Genomic DNA, 16120 nt, shown 5'->3' on the forward strand with positions numbered 1-16120 from the left:
TGTTGTCAAAGTCAATTCTGGTTGAAAAGATTTTCTACCTCTAGCTCTGGGTTTCCTAGAGGTCAATGGACTTTGTCTTCAAGATTACATTTATTTTCAGCAATCTCATTCTCCTGGCTTATTCCACTGGGCTTCCAGTCAACCCCAGCCTAATACAAAATGACATTGTTTTACCATTCCCATTCTAAAATATCCCTCTCCCTTATCCCAAATGTTCCTTCCTGCTCGCTTTTTTTCCCAGCACTCTCCACCCCCCAACCCCCAGAGTGTGGCTCAGTCCTCATAGAAGGAAACAGCTGTGGAATATTTCTGATAGTCTTCAGAGCTTAAATTTCCACAGTACTATTCAGTTCTCCAGCATCCACACTTGCACATGCAGATGAGGTTTTTTGATTTTGTTTTGTTCTTGATGGTGGCGTTTTGCACTCACCCGGAATGTGAAGCACATGAGTTAGTTCTTAAATCTGCTTATCCATATTTCCATTGAGGTAGAGTCCTCTCCTTTTGGAAGTATTTGTTAGCAGTTTGGGGGACTGTAGCTGATAATGACCTGTCAGTAACCTTTTCACTCTTGCTGCTCCGCACCTGATTTCTGCTAATCCTGCATCTGTCCTGCTACTGGTGGAGGTGGCACATCTGCTCATATTTTGGGATTTGTGGGGATTCCACTGTCGGAATTTTGTAATTCAGTTTTGAAAAACTACTTAACTCCTGGTCCAAGAAGAGTTTTTATCTTCGAGAAGACAGGCTTCTCTCGGGTGGGATAATCTAGATGTAAAATAACTGCAAACTTCTTTATAGTCTACAACATTAAAAAGGCAGGTCAGTCTCATAAAAATGTTAACACTGCTCTGGTTTTGCGGGAAATGTGTACCTGCTGTAGATAGAGTTTCTTGGAAAACCCACTTACTTATATGAATCAAGTTTATTCCAGGGACTGCCCTCAGTTTGCAAGGACAGAACAGTTCCTGGAATAATTAAAACTTGAAAGTGTTTCTTATTATTATCAGAATTAGAAAAATAGCCAGTAAACCACATGATAGTAGAAAGTTTTTTAGAATGTGAAAAGAAAACAAACTTAGAAGATCTCTATTAGAAACTTCTAATTTCAAAGAAAATTATTTATTGCAAGGATTTATTAAACATTTAGCACTACTGACATGCAAATACCAACTCCACAAAAAATTCTATTATAAAAGGAGGCTGAACACCTATGTTAATAAGTGGCACTCATAATCCTGGTAACATTTTAACAAAAACTAAGTTTTAATAGTATACAGAGGTAGAATAAAAGTATTAATATCTACCTAGGTAAAATAATACACTTTATGTTTAAAAACAGTTTAACATTCAAAATTATTATTCCGACCTTGAACAAAGATAGTATATATAACTGGATGATTAGCTGTACAAGGTTTTCATGTGAGCACATTTAAGACAATCACCAAATAAAAAAATTATTGTTTAGCATAATACAAAATGATATTCTTTTATCATTCCTAGGCATGAGAATAATCAAGGTATATTTCTAATATATTTAAATTAGCTCTGAAAATAAACCACACATTCTCTTTTCTTCTTGTTTATTGTTGTTCTTATCTTACAGAAAAAAAAGTTTCATGTCACAATTAATGCTTAAATGTACAGACTTTGAAGCCAGACAAAATCTTGGTTCAAATTCCAGCTCTGCCACCTACTAGCTGTGAGATATTGGGCTAGTTTCTTAACCTTACTAAGCCTGTTTCTTCATATATAAAATGGAGAAAATGGGTGTTGCAATTATTGAGATAATACAGGTATTGTGAGCTGAATTTTGTCTCCCCTCCCCAAATTCATAGGTTGACGCCCTAACTCCCAGTACTTCAGAATATGACTGCATTTGGAGACAGGTCCTTTAAAGAGGTAATTAAAATGGGCTGTTAGTGTGGGCCCTAATCTAATCTGACTGGTGTCTTTATAAAAGGAAATTTGGACACAAAAATTGATACCAGGGATATGTGCACACAGAGGAAAGACCATGTGAGAACACAGCAAGAAGGAGGCCATCTACAAGTCAAGGAGAGAGGCCTTAGAGGAAACCAACCCTGTTGACACCTTGATTCTGGACTTCTAGCCTCCAGAACTGTGAGAAAATAACTTTCTGTTCTTTAAGCCACCCAGTCTGTGGTACTTTGTTACGGCAGTCCTAAAAAATTAGTACAATATGTAAAGAATTGAGACAGTGCCAGGAACCCAGTAGAAAATCAGTAACTACTATTATTAACTATTTCTCCAGAGCTTGGCAGTCCTAAAAAATTAGTACAATATGTAAAGAATTGGGACAGTGCCAGGAACCCAGTAGAAAATCAGTAACTACTATTATTAACTATTTCTCCAGAGCTCTTCTAATACTTGATTCCAAAACTACACATGGCCCTCCCCACCAAAAAGGAGGCCCAATGCCTTATTAAGATGTACATGATACCATCGTGGTAGCTCCCAGATGCAAACATGCAGAAACACAGGGACCAACACAACCTTGTTTTTAATCTGACTGATCACATGCTCCTCTAAATGTTTGGGTGGCCTCATGTACAGCAACTGAGGCTGCAACTACTTGGTGACACTATCTGGGTGACTTAAAATCTATATAATGGTGATTCAAATCAGGTTTGACAATAAATCTGAATGAGAGTAACCTGAACTCTTTGGGCTTATGTGCTTATATATGGGGGAAATGGGCCATGGAAGGTCTCTCCATTGGGAACAGAGGTTGCTTTATGGCCCATCTATTTGCTCCCATAATGACACCACAGATCAGCAGGTCAAAACTCCCCTGCATGGGTCAAAATGTATAATAAACTGGTCTTTCTCTATATTCTCACTGCCTAATAAAAATACTACTCACTGATAAAGATCAGTAAGTATGAAGTAAGTCTTTTTTTTTTTTTGTCTTTTTCCATGTCCGGCAACGGATTGCAACCCTCAGTGTTGCCCCCGCACCGGACCGGGGACCGGCAACGGAATCGCAACCCTCAGCGCCGCTCCCGCGCCTTGCTCAGCCAGTGAGCGGGAACCGGTCTGTATGCGGGATCCGAACCCTCGGGCGGGAGCGCCGCTGCGCTTCCCAAGCGGCGCACTTATCCAGTGCGCCACCGGGCCGGCCCTAGTATGAAGTAAGTCTGCAAATACTTATTAAATCCCAGGTGGTGACTTACACTTGACTGAATTTACGACCATGGGGACAGGACTGAGGTCAGTAATACAGATTGGCTTTATCCTTCTGCTCAGAGTCTGTTGATAGTAGCCTTAATTAATCACTATATGAGACCAATTGGATGGATCTGGTACTGACTAAACAACCTGTTTGTCAAACTAATCAGAGTAGCCAATGGAGTGGTATCCTCATGTGAAAATTAGAGTTTGGCCAAGAACACATCAGGCTGAAGAGTGGATTGCTGGAAGAGGCTCTCCATAATGGGCCCTGAACACCCCTGTATACTTACTGATCTTTACCCAGTCCATGTCCCAGGCTTGCGTTTATACTAAGCAACTTTGAAGCACATGGTAAAAACTTCCCTTGGACAAAGAGCAGGACTATTTCTGCTTACTGGAAAAGCAGTGAATATCCCAAGCTCAGTGCTTCTCTCCTGCAGCACAATCCACATCCACTGTGTGCAGTTTCCATCACTGGCTCTTTGTATTGCTCCTGTGGGACTTAGAAAAATGGGGTACTGACAAAAACCAATGAGAAGCTCTGGATACAGCTCTTGCTGTGCATAATAAAAGTCCTTTGTCTCTGACCCAGGTATCTTGTGTATTCTGTAGCATCCCATGAAACAGTAACAGGCTAACTTGTTAGCTTATAAGTAGTGTAAAATTTCAGATCCTGAACAGTCATTGACATCAATTATTTTTTTCTTGGTAACAGCTGGTATTTTAGGCATTATAACTTGGCTACTAGTAAATTTATTATTAGCATGATATATTCCAAAAGATTATTTTCCAAAGACTTAGCTAATAACACTACAAAAATAAAAAACCCTCTAGTTCCTGTGAGTTAATCTGTGTGTGTCCAAGCCCAGTAATAACTTCACTGTCTGTCTGAAGTACTAACAGTACTAAATCCAATGCTCGGCGCCACGCCTCTATCTTTGGTGTAACAATGTCATAAACTCTTGGAATCTGCTCCTGTTTAGTTGAAACGCCTGATTTAAAAATTCCATTATTTAGTTTACTGTATTCATTCAAGATGTAAGATGAAGGAGAGCCAGAATCTGAGGCATTTTGTAGATGATGTTGAATGAATGTGCTTGCTTCAAATTCTGTTGAGTAACTGGCAGTATTATAAATGAGCGTTGAAAGGTATTTGTGCCATCCATTTGCCAGACATTTAAGCACTGTTGGTCTGTATATTGCCAGTGACGAGTCCAACCAAGAGGAAGTATTATGAAGCCATTCTGAACAGGCATGGTTTTCTTTTCTCAGAGATTGCTTTGCAAGAATTTGAAGATGGCTAACACACAAAAATTCCACTGCACCGCCTCCAAGAAAGACCTTTTCCTCTTTTAGAGCATAATACAAACGATAGGCACAAGTCCAGAACCTATCTTCTTTGGTTTGCATCTGTGCAGTTACTGGGCTACTGAGCACTGCTGTAACCAAATTAATTCCTTCTGTTTTTAGCAAGATTGCCATTCCATTGTTCCTACCTACAATATCCAAGGGACTGCTTCTCCAGAAGGTCACATAGACCCCATTGCCCACACAATCTTCATTCACTTGTGTAATGTAGGTCACCTGTACTGCTCCTGCAGCCTCTGCAAAAGCCTGCATCACACTGCCATTCACTGACCCAATTATCAACAACTTATTGTGTGTGCATTTTTCAATTAATTGTTCAGATACATTTCCTTGTACCAGGATGAGGTTCACATTGAACTGGGTTAATACCTGTAATACATAATTTGTCCAGAGTTCTTCTAAGCTGTCTTCTTGGAGCTTCATGCTATCTAATACTGTTTTAATATTTGCAGAATTATTAAATCCCAGGTGGCGATAATTTTCTGTGAGGTCACCCTCAATGAGAACTACCCGGACAGGCTGATTCTGCAATTCCTTGATCAGAGTAGTACTAGATACTGCTACGATAGTGATGTATCCTGGACAAACACAAGAAAAAGTTTCAGGTAAACCTGGCAGACAGCAAGTGAAGATTCTTGAAATGTCAAACATAAATGGCATTGTACAATTGCCTTGTTGCATACATGCATTCTGGTATTGCAGCCGTACTGCTTCCTCTACCAATTTCATGCTGCTGTGATCTCCATGACTCAAGCCCACTGCCAACTCTACCAAATCATTACATCCATAAGTTTTGGAGGTAGCTGTACCATGATCTAGAAATCCATCTGGTTCGCTTATCCATTGATTATTATCTGTGCTATTAAAATGCCTACTGTGAATCAGTATTGACTTTCTGCAGTGGGTGTCTGCAAGCTGACTGTTTTTTGGAGTTTGTGATGTGCTTTTATCTGTTTCAACTTCAGCCTGAGGTTTGAAGAATTGAGGTGATTGAATAGGTCTCCCAGAAAGACTGTAAATGGTCAATGATTGAGAAGCAACATCTTTGAGATCATGCTCTTCCTGTGTCAAACCAGTATCTGAAGGGACTTGTAGAAGAGGACACAAACTGACACTAAATGTTTCAAGTCCAGAAAATGTCTTCGTGTTGTCCAGATGGCCAAATATGTTGTGGATAGGCACTTGAAGGGAAACTACCTCTTCACTGCAAGAGTTCAAGCCCTCTGACATCACTGACACTATTATTGAAATGGGGACACCCAGATGAAGACATTCTTCGACAGCACTGCTCCATGCACCAACAAGAAACAAAAGAGTACTGGTTCCAGTTCTGTACATGTTATATTGTGCTCGAATTGCTTCACTGAGAAGCTGCCCCACTGCACTGGTTAAATCCAAACTTTCAAGAAGCCTTACTGTTGAACTGATTAACACACTTTCATGACATTCTTCATCTATAATAAATTTGGATGATTTTAGGACCTAGGAAAGTTCTTCCTGTTTCTGCAAATGATGAAAGTTGTTGAAGTCCTATGTGCCTCCTTTTGTTTATGACCCTGCAAGCCATCACCATGAATCATCATCTGCAAATAAAACAAAAACTTGGAACTTTATTCAGTGTAATTCAGTTATAAATGGTATATAGATAGAAAAATAAGATATGGTCCCTGCCTCTGAGGTATATATAATTTCCATTAAATGTGGTCAGTGCAATGATACAGTATTGTGATAATATTAATGGTAAAAGTACAGGGCATGGAGGAGGAACATTCCATCTAACCAGGAAAACGGAGCACGCAGGCAATAGGCAATGTTTCCAGAAGAAGGCAATCCCTGGAATGAGTCTTGAAGAATAACTTGAAAGAGTTAGCAAGCTGAAGGAGGTTGCTGTGGATTGTATGTTCTCCCCCGCCCCAACTCATTGAAGCTTGACCATTGTCACAGTGCTAAGAGGACTGGAAATCTAATTATGGTATTTGAAAAGTGGGGCCTTTAAGAGGTGATAAGATTATGAGGACTGTGTCCTTGTGAATGGATTGAATCTTTCATGCAGTAATGGGCATGGTTCTGGTGGCTTTAAAAGGCGAGCAAGGAAGGTTAGTTCTCTTGCTCAGCCTATTCTTACCATGTGATACCCTAAGTTGCTGTAGAGTCACCCCACCAGTAAGAAGGCTCTCACCATATGCACCCCCTGTACTGTGGACTTCCCAGCCCCCAAAACTGTAAGAAATAAATTTTATTTTCTTTGTAAATTACCCAGTTTCAGGTATTCTGTTATAAGCAACAGAAAACAGACTAATACAGAGGTGGTAGTAAATGCACATATATGTGAAAATACATGCTGTATTGGGGGTGATGCTAGTTTGGTTCTATGGCAATATGAAGAATATAATGGAGAATAGTAGATAAAGTTCTAGAAGAGGAAAGGAAAGGGCATTATTTGTCATGCTGAGGAACTTAAACTTGATCTTGTAATGGGAACCACTGAAATGTTTTAAGTAAGGAAGATTAAGAACAACTTGATGTAGTATTTGAAAGCATGTACTCTGAATCTAGAAGTCTGGGTTTGAATTTGGCTGTACTGCTTACTAACTGTGCACTCATCAGCAGGTTATTTAACTACTCTGCTCCTCAGTTTGCACATCTGAAAAATAAGGACAATAATACAATCTACTTCATAGACTTATGGGAGTAAGTATAGTGCTGAACCAGTGCTTGGGACATAGTGTTTTATGAGTGCTTATTTTGAAGACAATGGTGATGATGATGATGATGTTTCGGATATATTACCACTCTGATAAAAGTGTAGAATGAGGGGAGGGCATGGATTTAGTTATTGATTAGATTATAAAGGAAAAACATAACTAAAGGGCAATTCAAGAGCAACTGGACTTACGATGCATAATGTTTCAAAATTCACATCCAAAATGAATAGGATGTTACAAAAGATTTTATCCAATAAAAAGAACTAAACAAGATACTCCCTAATTGAAAAGCCATCTATAATAAAACTACATGCCTGTGAGGTTTGGGTTCTCTGTTACTTAAAGTCCTGAAGCTAAGATTATAGATAATATAAACTTCTCTTCAAACTCTAAGACTTTATCATTCTTTGAGTAATATTTTTTTATCACAATTTTTTAATTCTCAAATATCAAAAAGCAAACAAGTCTTAGATTTTGCTTTTCCTCTAATATTTGCATAGCACTGGTAAGTTTGTTTCTGTAATACCCAAATTCTTCCTTGAAGAGGAAGAGCATCATAATTCAAGATATATCTTAGGATCAACAGCAGGCCATAATGCAACTATTCCTCAAGAGTAGCTTCCTTCAGCCTTTCAAGGATTAAGGGGGAAATCTAATGCAGCCCAGTAAAACATATAACAAATTGTTTGAACTCAGTTTCAAATCCTCTTTGTGAAACTTTCAATTCTGTAAAAGTAAAACTCATGATACACTCAGGCATTATCCCTAGACAGCATCAAAATGCAACATTCAAATATACTCTAGACCTCCAACTTCTACAATTCTGAGACCCATCATGTCTTACAACTATCTGATCTTACCAAGTTTTGCTGCCCTTCACCTCCTACCCCCATGTTATTAACTCTCTACTTACCTGGTTTAAATTCCGTTTGTTAATTACAGTTGACTTTTGAACAACATGGGGGTTTGAACTATGCAGGTCCACTTGTATGTGGATTTTTTTCAATAAATATATGGGAAAAAATTTTGGAGATATGCAATAATTTGAAAAAACAGACAAACCAGGATTTGAAACTGCCCTTCACCTCCTACCCCCATGTTATTAACTCTCTACTTACCTGGTTTAAGTTCCGTTTGTTAATTACAGTTGACTTTTGAACAACATGGGGGTTTGAACTATGCAGGTCCACTTGTATGTGGATTTTTCTCAATAAATATATGGGAAAAAATTTTGGAGATATGCAATAATTTGAAAAAACAGACAAACCACATAACCTAGAAATACTGAAAAAATTAAGAAAAACAGGTATGTGATAAAGGCATAAATTTATGTAGATACTATTCTACTTTATCATTTACTACCATAACATATATACAAATCTATTATAAGATGTTAAAATTTATCAAAACTTATGCAACATTTATAGACTCTATGGTGCCATTCACAGTAGAGAGAAATGTAAACAAATGTAAAGATACAGTATTAAATCAAAGCTACATAAAATTAACTGTAGTACACACTGTACTACTATATAATTTTATAGCCACCCTGAGCTCAAGTGTTGCAACTATCTGCTTAAAACATCATATGATGCTAATTATCTCAGTGTGAGCAGTTAGTCTCTCCAATAATTGTATATCACATTAAAAAGTGATCTCTCATGGTTTTCATGTATTTTTCATTATGTTTAATGCAATACTGTAAACTGTGGTCAACACATGGGACCAATACAATGTGCCACTAGTGATGCTGGAAGTGCTCCCAGGAAGCAGAGAGAGGTCATGACATTACAAGAAAAAGTTGAAGAATGGAGAGCTTGTAACAGTCTGAACAGAAGTGACTCCATTTTGTTAAACCTTTGAATTTAAAAACTTGTTCTCTCCTGTAATCCAATCCACATAGCCTGCAGCTTATTGCCAGAACACAGTGACTCTTGCTCTCACATTGTATACAACTAGAGAAAAATTATTAACCCAGATGGCCATGCTTTATTAGCTTACTAACCTGATCTTATTTGAGAATAACGGGAGCTGAACCCATGGAGAATGAAGTATGATGCTGGTCAGCTCCCACCCGGGAACTTCCTTGATGATTATCTGAAACACTGAAGCATGTCTGCATGTCCCTGCTTGGTCACCATGAATCAACTTTCCATCACAGACACCTACAAAACCCTTTGGCAAACCTGGAAGAGGTGGAGATGGTCTCTGAGACATAAGTCCACCATTTCCCCAGGCTGCCGGCTTCCTGATTAAGGTTACCTTTCCTTACACCAACACTTGTCGCTCAATTATTGGCTACTGAGCAGTGAGCAAACGGACCTTTGGAGTTTCAGTAACAAATCTGGCAACCTAGATGGGACTCGAACCCACAATCCCCAGCTTGAGGTTTGCAACTGTGGTTGCCTGCCATTTCAAGATAAACACATCCAGCATAAGAATCATTGCAAAAAAAGAAAAGGAAAATCATGAAGCCATAGCTGCAGCTACTCCAGCAGGTGATTATATATGTACATAATATATATAACACAAAAAATATGTGTTAATTGACTGTGTTTATTGGTATGGCTTCTGGTCAACAATAAACTATTAGTAGTTAAATTTTGCGGGGAGTCAAAACTTAATGCACATTTGTGTATAAGTCAAAACTTATATGCAGATTTTCAACTACATGGGAGTCAGTATCCCTAACGCCCACACTGTTCAAAGTCAACTGTATTACAATCACTCCCTCGCACAAATGTCCTCAAATCCCTTGACCCTCTTTCGTTTCATCTTATTCACCTTGCAAAGCTACTGGTCATGATGAAATTCAACTTTGTCTAGTACATGCTTGCCCTTGCAGCTGAAAACAGACAGAAAAACACACACAACCATGCTCATTGGTGTCATGTTCAGTTCATTACCCCAAACCTCAAGTGGCCCTTAATACTGCCTGGTAATCTATTTCTCCATTCCATATATCTTTTAAAAGGTTTTATGATAACCATAGCTTATTGCTTTCTGTGCTGTATTTAAGAAAGTTTAACCTACCCCTAAGTAGAAAATTTATTCTTTTATATTTCTCCTAAAAGCTTTATGGTTTTAGTGTTTTTTTAAAATTGAGGTAAAATTCATTTACATAAACTAAACCAGTTTAAACTGTACAATTCTTTGGCATTTAGTACAGTCACAATGTTGTACAACTACTACCTCTATCTAGTTCCAAAACATTTTCATCACCCCAAAAGAAAGCCCTATAACCATTAAGTAGTCATTCCCTGTTCCTTTCTTCCCTGGCCTCTGGCAACCACCAATCTGCTTTCTATCTCTATGAATTAATCTATTCTGAATATTTTATATAAATGGGATCATACAATATGTGACTTTTGCATCTTTCACTTAGTGTAATGTATTTGAGGTTCACCCACATTGTAGTATATATCAGTACTTCATTCTTTTTTATAGCTGGGTATGTATCACATTTTATCCATTCATCTGTAGATGGACATTTGGGATGTTTCCTATTGTGAATACTCCTGCTGTGAACAGTTATGTACAAGTATGTGTTTGAGTACCTGTTTTCAATTCTTTTGAGTATATACTTAGGAGTGGAATTTCTGGGTCATATGGTAATTCTATAATTAACTTTTTAAGGAATTGACAAACTTGTTTCATAGCACCTGAACATTACCAGCAGCAGTGTACAAGGGTTACAATTTCTCCACATCCTTACTGTATTAGTTTCCTAGGGCTGTCACGGCAGATTACCACAAACTACTAGGTGACTTAAAACAATACACATTTATTCTCTCATGGTTCTGGAGCCTAGAAGTCCAAAACTGAGATGCTGGCAGGGCTGCGCTCCCTCTAAAGGCTCAAAGGAAGAATCTTTCCTTGCCTCTTCCAGCTTCTAGTTGCTCCTGATGGTCCTTGGCTTTTGAAGGCCTAACTCCAATCTCTGCCTGTTTCACATAGCCTTCTTATAATCCAGTAATACCAGTCATTACATTTAAGGCCCACCCTAATCTAGTATGACCTCATCTTAGCTAATTATATCTATTTTCAAATAAGATCACATTCTGAGATTCTGGGAGGACACAAATTGGGGGGTGCGGGGAGACACACTGTTCAACCCAGTACATGCAAAAACAGTTTCCATTTTTGTTAATGTAAAATTATAGATATCTTAGTGAATATACAGTGATATTTCATTGTGGTTTTGACTTGCATTTTCTCAATGACTAATGATGTTGAGCATCTTTTCCATGTGCTTGCTGGCTATTTGTGTGTCTTCTTTGAAGAAACATATATAAAACATATATAGTAACATATACAAAACCTAGCAGCTAGTAAATAAAAGGCTAAGGACTAAAACCCAGGTTTGTCCAATGCTAAAGTCTATGCTATTAACTACTATACAACACTACCTTCTGGCTGCCCCTCTCCCCAGCATGACAGTAATTCACTCCTCTTCTTTAGAATCTTCCACTGCATTTTCCTCTTGCAAATCTTGCTGCCTCTTCCAAACCTTGTTCATACACTTAACATGCACCTGCCCATGTCTTTTTCAGGTGTCAGAATCTCTGCTTATTGGTCTCCTTTCAAAACTAGGCTTAAGTCACAAGATTATTGCTATACTAGTGAAAAAGTCATAGAGAATTAGAGCTAAAGGAAAAAGCCATGGGGTATTTCAAATTTAGTTTGTATTTATTTTATGTGAAAAATTTATGTTCCCAGAGAAGGCATAAAATTATTTAAACAAAACTAGTCTACAAGCAAAAAGTCACATAAAACGGATATCAAAATAAATATCCAAAAGAGACTATTCTAGCATTTGGAGAAACTATTCCAAGTTTGAATAGTAATTAAAAAAAAAAAAAGTCATAGCATTCCTAACTTTAGAAGAGCTCCTAAATTATTATTTTGAAGAAGTTACCATTGACTATAACTAACATAAAATAAAAATTCAAAACAAGAATCCCCATCTTCTAAGAGGATGGATACGAAAAGGCAAAGATGGTGAAGGGGATGGCAAAATGAATAATTTCAAAGATGATAAGTATCTCTGGCAACTTTTCTTGGCATTGCACAGACACAATCTGATTCTTGTCCTGCTATGCATCAGCACTAATGTTTTCCATAAACAGTTCTTCATTTTTATTACTTGCCAGCTTAATGTTTCTTTAACTTTCTAAGTGTGTAATGGAAGAGCAGAGTCAGACTACTTGACTGGGATTTTGACATCAGAAGTTTTCTTTTCCTAAGGTCATGTCTAGTCTTGTCTAAGGTACTTGGTTTAGAATACTAAGGCATGCAATGGTTTTTAGCAGCTGCATTTTAAAAAAATCAATATAATCATGATTAGCCTTTTCATCATCAAAGCCAAGTTTGCTCATCTCCAGTCTACCCCGATGCAGCAGTCTAACTTTTTTAAAAAATCAATATAATCATGCCTTTTCATCATCAAAGCCAAGTTTGCTCATCTCCAGTCTACCCCGATGCAGCAGTCTAACCATATCATTCCACTGTTTAAAAACCTCTAGCTCAGAAAATACAGTCCTTACTCCTTTGTCTGACACAGGAGTCCCTTTTAAAAATGAACTCACATCTTTTCACTCCTATGCTCCAATCTTGCAAAGCCCCCCCATTTTGCTTGGAGTGGAAGTCCAAGTCCTTACAATGCCCTAATAATTTGCACTCCTCCCTTTACCCTTCTGACTTTATCTCTCTTTTTTTTTTTTTTGTCTTTTGTCTTTTTCCGTGTCCGGCAACGGATCGCAACCCTCAGTGTTGCCCCCATATCCGGACCGGGGACCGGCAACGGGATTGCAACCCTCGGCGTTGCCCCCGGGCCTTGCTCAGCCAGTGAGCAGGAACCGGTCTGTATGTGGGATCCGAACCCTCGGGCGGGAGCGCCGCCGCGCTTCACAAGCGGCGCGCTTATCCAGTGCGCCACCGGGCCGGCCCCTGACTTTATCTCTTACTATTCTACCCCTGACCACTTTGCTCTGGCCTCCTCTCTGTTACTGGAACATGCAAAGCATACTCCCTACCTTAGGGTTTCTGACTTAGTTGTTCCTTCTTTCTGGAATGCTCTTCCCCAAGAAATCTACTGTCCCACCACCTTCAAATATTTTCTCCTAGTTCCTCCTTTTCAATGAGGCCTACCCTGAGCAACCTAATTAATACCACAAACTCTTTTCCCTCTACAGTCTGGATTCCCTTTATCTGATGTACTTTCTTTTTCCCCCCAAAACACATATCACCTTAGTTTACTTATTATTTATCGACTATGGACTATCGCTCTCTGTTGGAATGTAATTTCCAGGTGGGCAATTTTAGTCACTCAGGTATCTCAAGTACCTAGAATACTGCCTGATGCAATGCAGGCACTCAATAAATATTTGATAAGTGAATGAATAAATAGGGGTTTTTTATTCGTTTGTTTGTTTTACCATATTTGTTATCCCAAATTTAAGTACAAAACTGAAACGAGAAAACAGATGCCACTGTTAGTATTGCTCCAATCTGAATATAAGGTTCAACCACCTTTGGAGTTCATATCATTCCTATTTGGCACTGCCCTAGTTGAAGCCCTTTATTTGCTTCCAAAGAGGGTTTCTCCTTCACGTAGTTGTCAGAATTATCTCTAAAAAAGTACAATCCTAATCAGATTACTCCACTGCTGAAAACCATCTATTTATCTTAGAAGATAAATTCTTCACTCCTTAGCTTGACATAGGTATCCTGTAATCCAACCTCAACCTAATTTATGACTCATCTTCCACCTTACCTTATAAATCCCATGATCTTGTCACACTAAAACATACCACTTATTTTCACTTTGTACATGCTGTACTCTGATTTGAATATCCTACCCTTTCTTCACCTCTGTGAATGCTATACAGTCATGCACTGCTTACTACAGGGATACATTCTGAAAAATGTGTCATTAGGTAATTCTGTCACTGTGTGAACAACACAGAGTGTACTTACACTAACCTAGGTGGTGTAGCCCACTACACATATAGGCTATATGATACATAGCCTATTGTTCCTATGTAAGCAATGTACTGTGCTACAACATACAATGGCTATGGTGTCACTAGGTGATAGGAATTTTTCAGCTCCATTATAATCTTATGGGACCACTGTCACATGTAGTCCGACACAGACCGTAACGTCATTATGCAGCACGTGACTGTATATCTTTCATGTCACATTTTCAATACAGCTTTCACCAATGCCCCAGAGATGATTAGTCCCTCCTTCCTCTGTTCTCAAAGCACTTTCTATACACATCTACTAAAGCACTAGACACCCTGTACTAAAAACATTGTATTTATGTTTGTGTCTTTCACTTCCACTAATCACGGATTCCTCGGTTTTATTCATCTTTTATACTCTACACCCAATTCCCAGTAGTTGGCATAGTATATGACATGTAGAAAGCATTAAATAAATTTGGTAGATTTAAGAGTGCTTATGGGTTTACTATTTTCCTAGATGATGATGATGAATTATGTTCTATAATGCAAATAGATTAGTAACAGCTATTTTTCATAACTGAATACATCCTACCCAAGACCTGAAAATTGGAATATGAACCTATTACTAAAAAACCATTTTAACTATGTTAATATACCAAATATAAGAGCGTAAATCACAGAGTGTTAACACACAACTCAGCCTTTTAGTTGCTATTAGGTCAAACTTGATCCAGGAGAGCCTAGAAATTAGAATTAGGTTGGGTATATACACTTGGTCACTATTAATTTCTGGGTCTCAGAAATCCTTTAATGTTAACATTAAAGATGAAGTATATGAACTTGAAACTGATTGTGAAGGTTAATTCTAGGTGTCGACTTGATTAGATTAAGGAATGAAAATAAACCTTGTAAAGCTATCTTTTTAGGTGTGTTCATGAGGGTGTTTCCAGAAGAGATTAGCATGAGAGCCTGAGTGGACTGGGTGGGAAAGATCCACCCTCAATATGGGCAGGAACCATCCAATCCATAGGGGGCCCAGAGAGAACAAAACACAGAGAAAAAAGGTGAATTTCTCTCTTTATCCGCTAGAGGTGGGATACACTCTTCTCTCCTGTCTGTGGACATCAGAGCTCGAGACTTTTCAGCCTTGGGTTCCGGGACTTACACCAAGGACACCATCAGTTTCCCTGGTTTTGAGGCCTTTGGACTTGGACTGAGCCACGCTACTGGCATCCAGTTTGCAGATGGCCTATCATGGGACTTTTCTTCACAATTGAATGAGCTAATTCCCCTAATAAATCTCCTCTCATATATTTATAACATATCCTACTGATTCTGTCTCTCTAGAAAACCCTGACTAATACACTGATCAAGAGCAACTTTCTAAATGAAATAAATGGGCTGGAAAACTGATAAATTATAGTTGTGACTTAACATTTTACTTAATTCACAAAATATCTTGAATTTGCATCATTTTAATTTCCACTAAGAAAACTTTATACAGAAAAATCAAATCTAATATTAGAATAACCTTAACTATTTTCCAGAAGCCTAATGAGATTTTTATCAATGATTACAATGTTTGGGTGTCTGCTTGGGATATACTATAACATGAAGGCTGATGGCTTTGGAAAATGTGCCATGTTTCTACTTACTAAAGCATGAAAAATGATTTGGGAGACAGATCAGGAATATACTTTGCACATTTTTCCTGCCCTATCTTCAAGGAGATAAAGGAAAAAGACTAGGCTAAAGTTAATAGACTTCCTGAATCCATTGTTGGAGAATCCAATATGATTTTTAGAAAATTCACTTTAGAGAGAAGGCACTGCAAGAGTCATAAAAGGGGTCCTGATGCGTAAACAATTAAGGGTTAGAAAT

The 16120-nt window shown here is 38.2% G+C and overlaps 1 pseudogene; it reads right to left on the bottom strand.

Moving 5' to 3' along the window:
- Positions 1–3903: 3903 nt before the first annotated feature.
- LOC103582577 lies at positions 3904–6136 on the bottom strand (annotated as a pseudogene).
- Between the last annotated feature and the right edge of the window lie 9984 nt (positions 6137–16120).

Source organism: Galeopterus variegatus, unplaced genomic scaffold, assembly GCF_000696425.1.
Source record: "Galeopterus variegatus unplaced genomic scaffold, G_variegatus-3.0.2 Scaffold16838, whole genome shotgun sequence".
NCBI classification, from domain to species: Eukaryota; Metazoa; Chordata; class Mammalia; order Dermoptera; family Cynocephalidae; genus Galeopterus; species Galeopterus variegatus.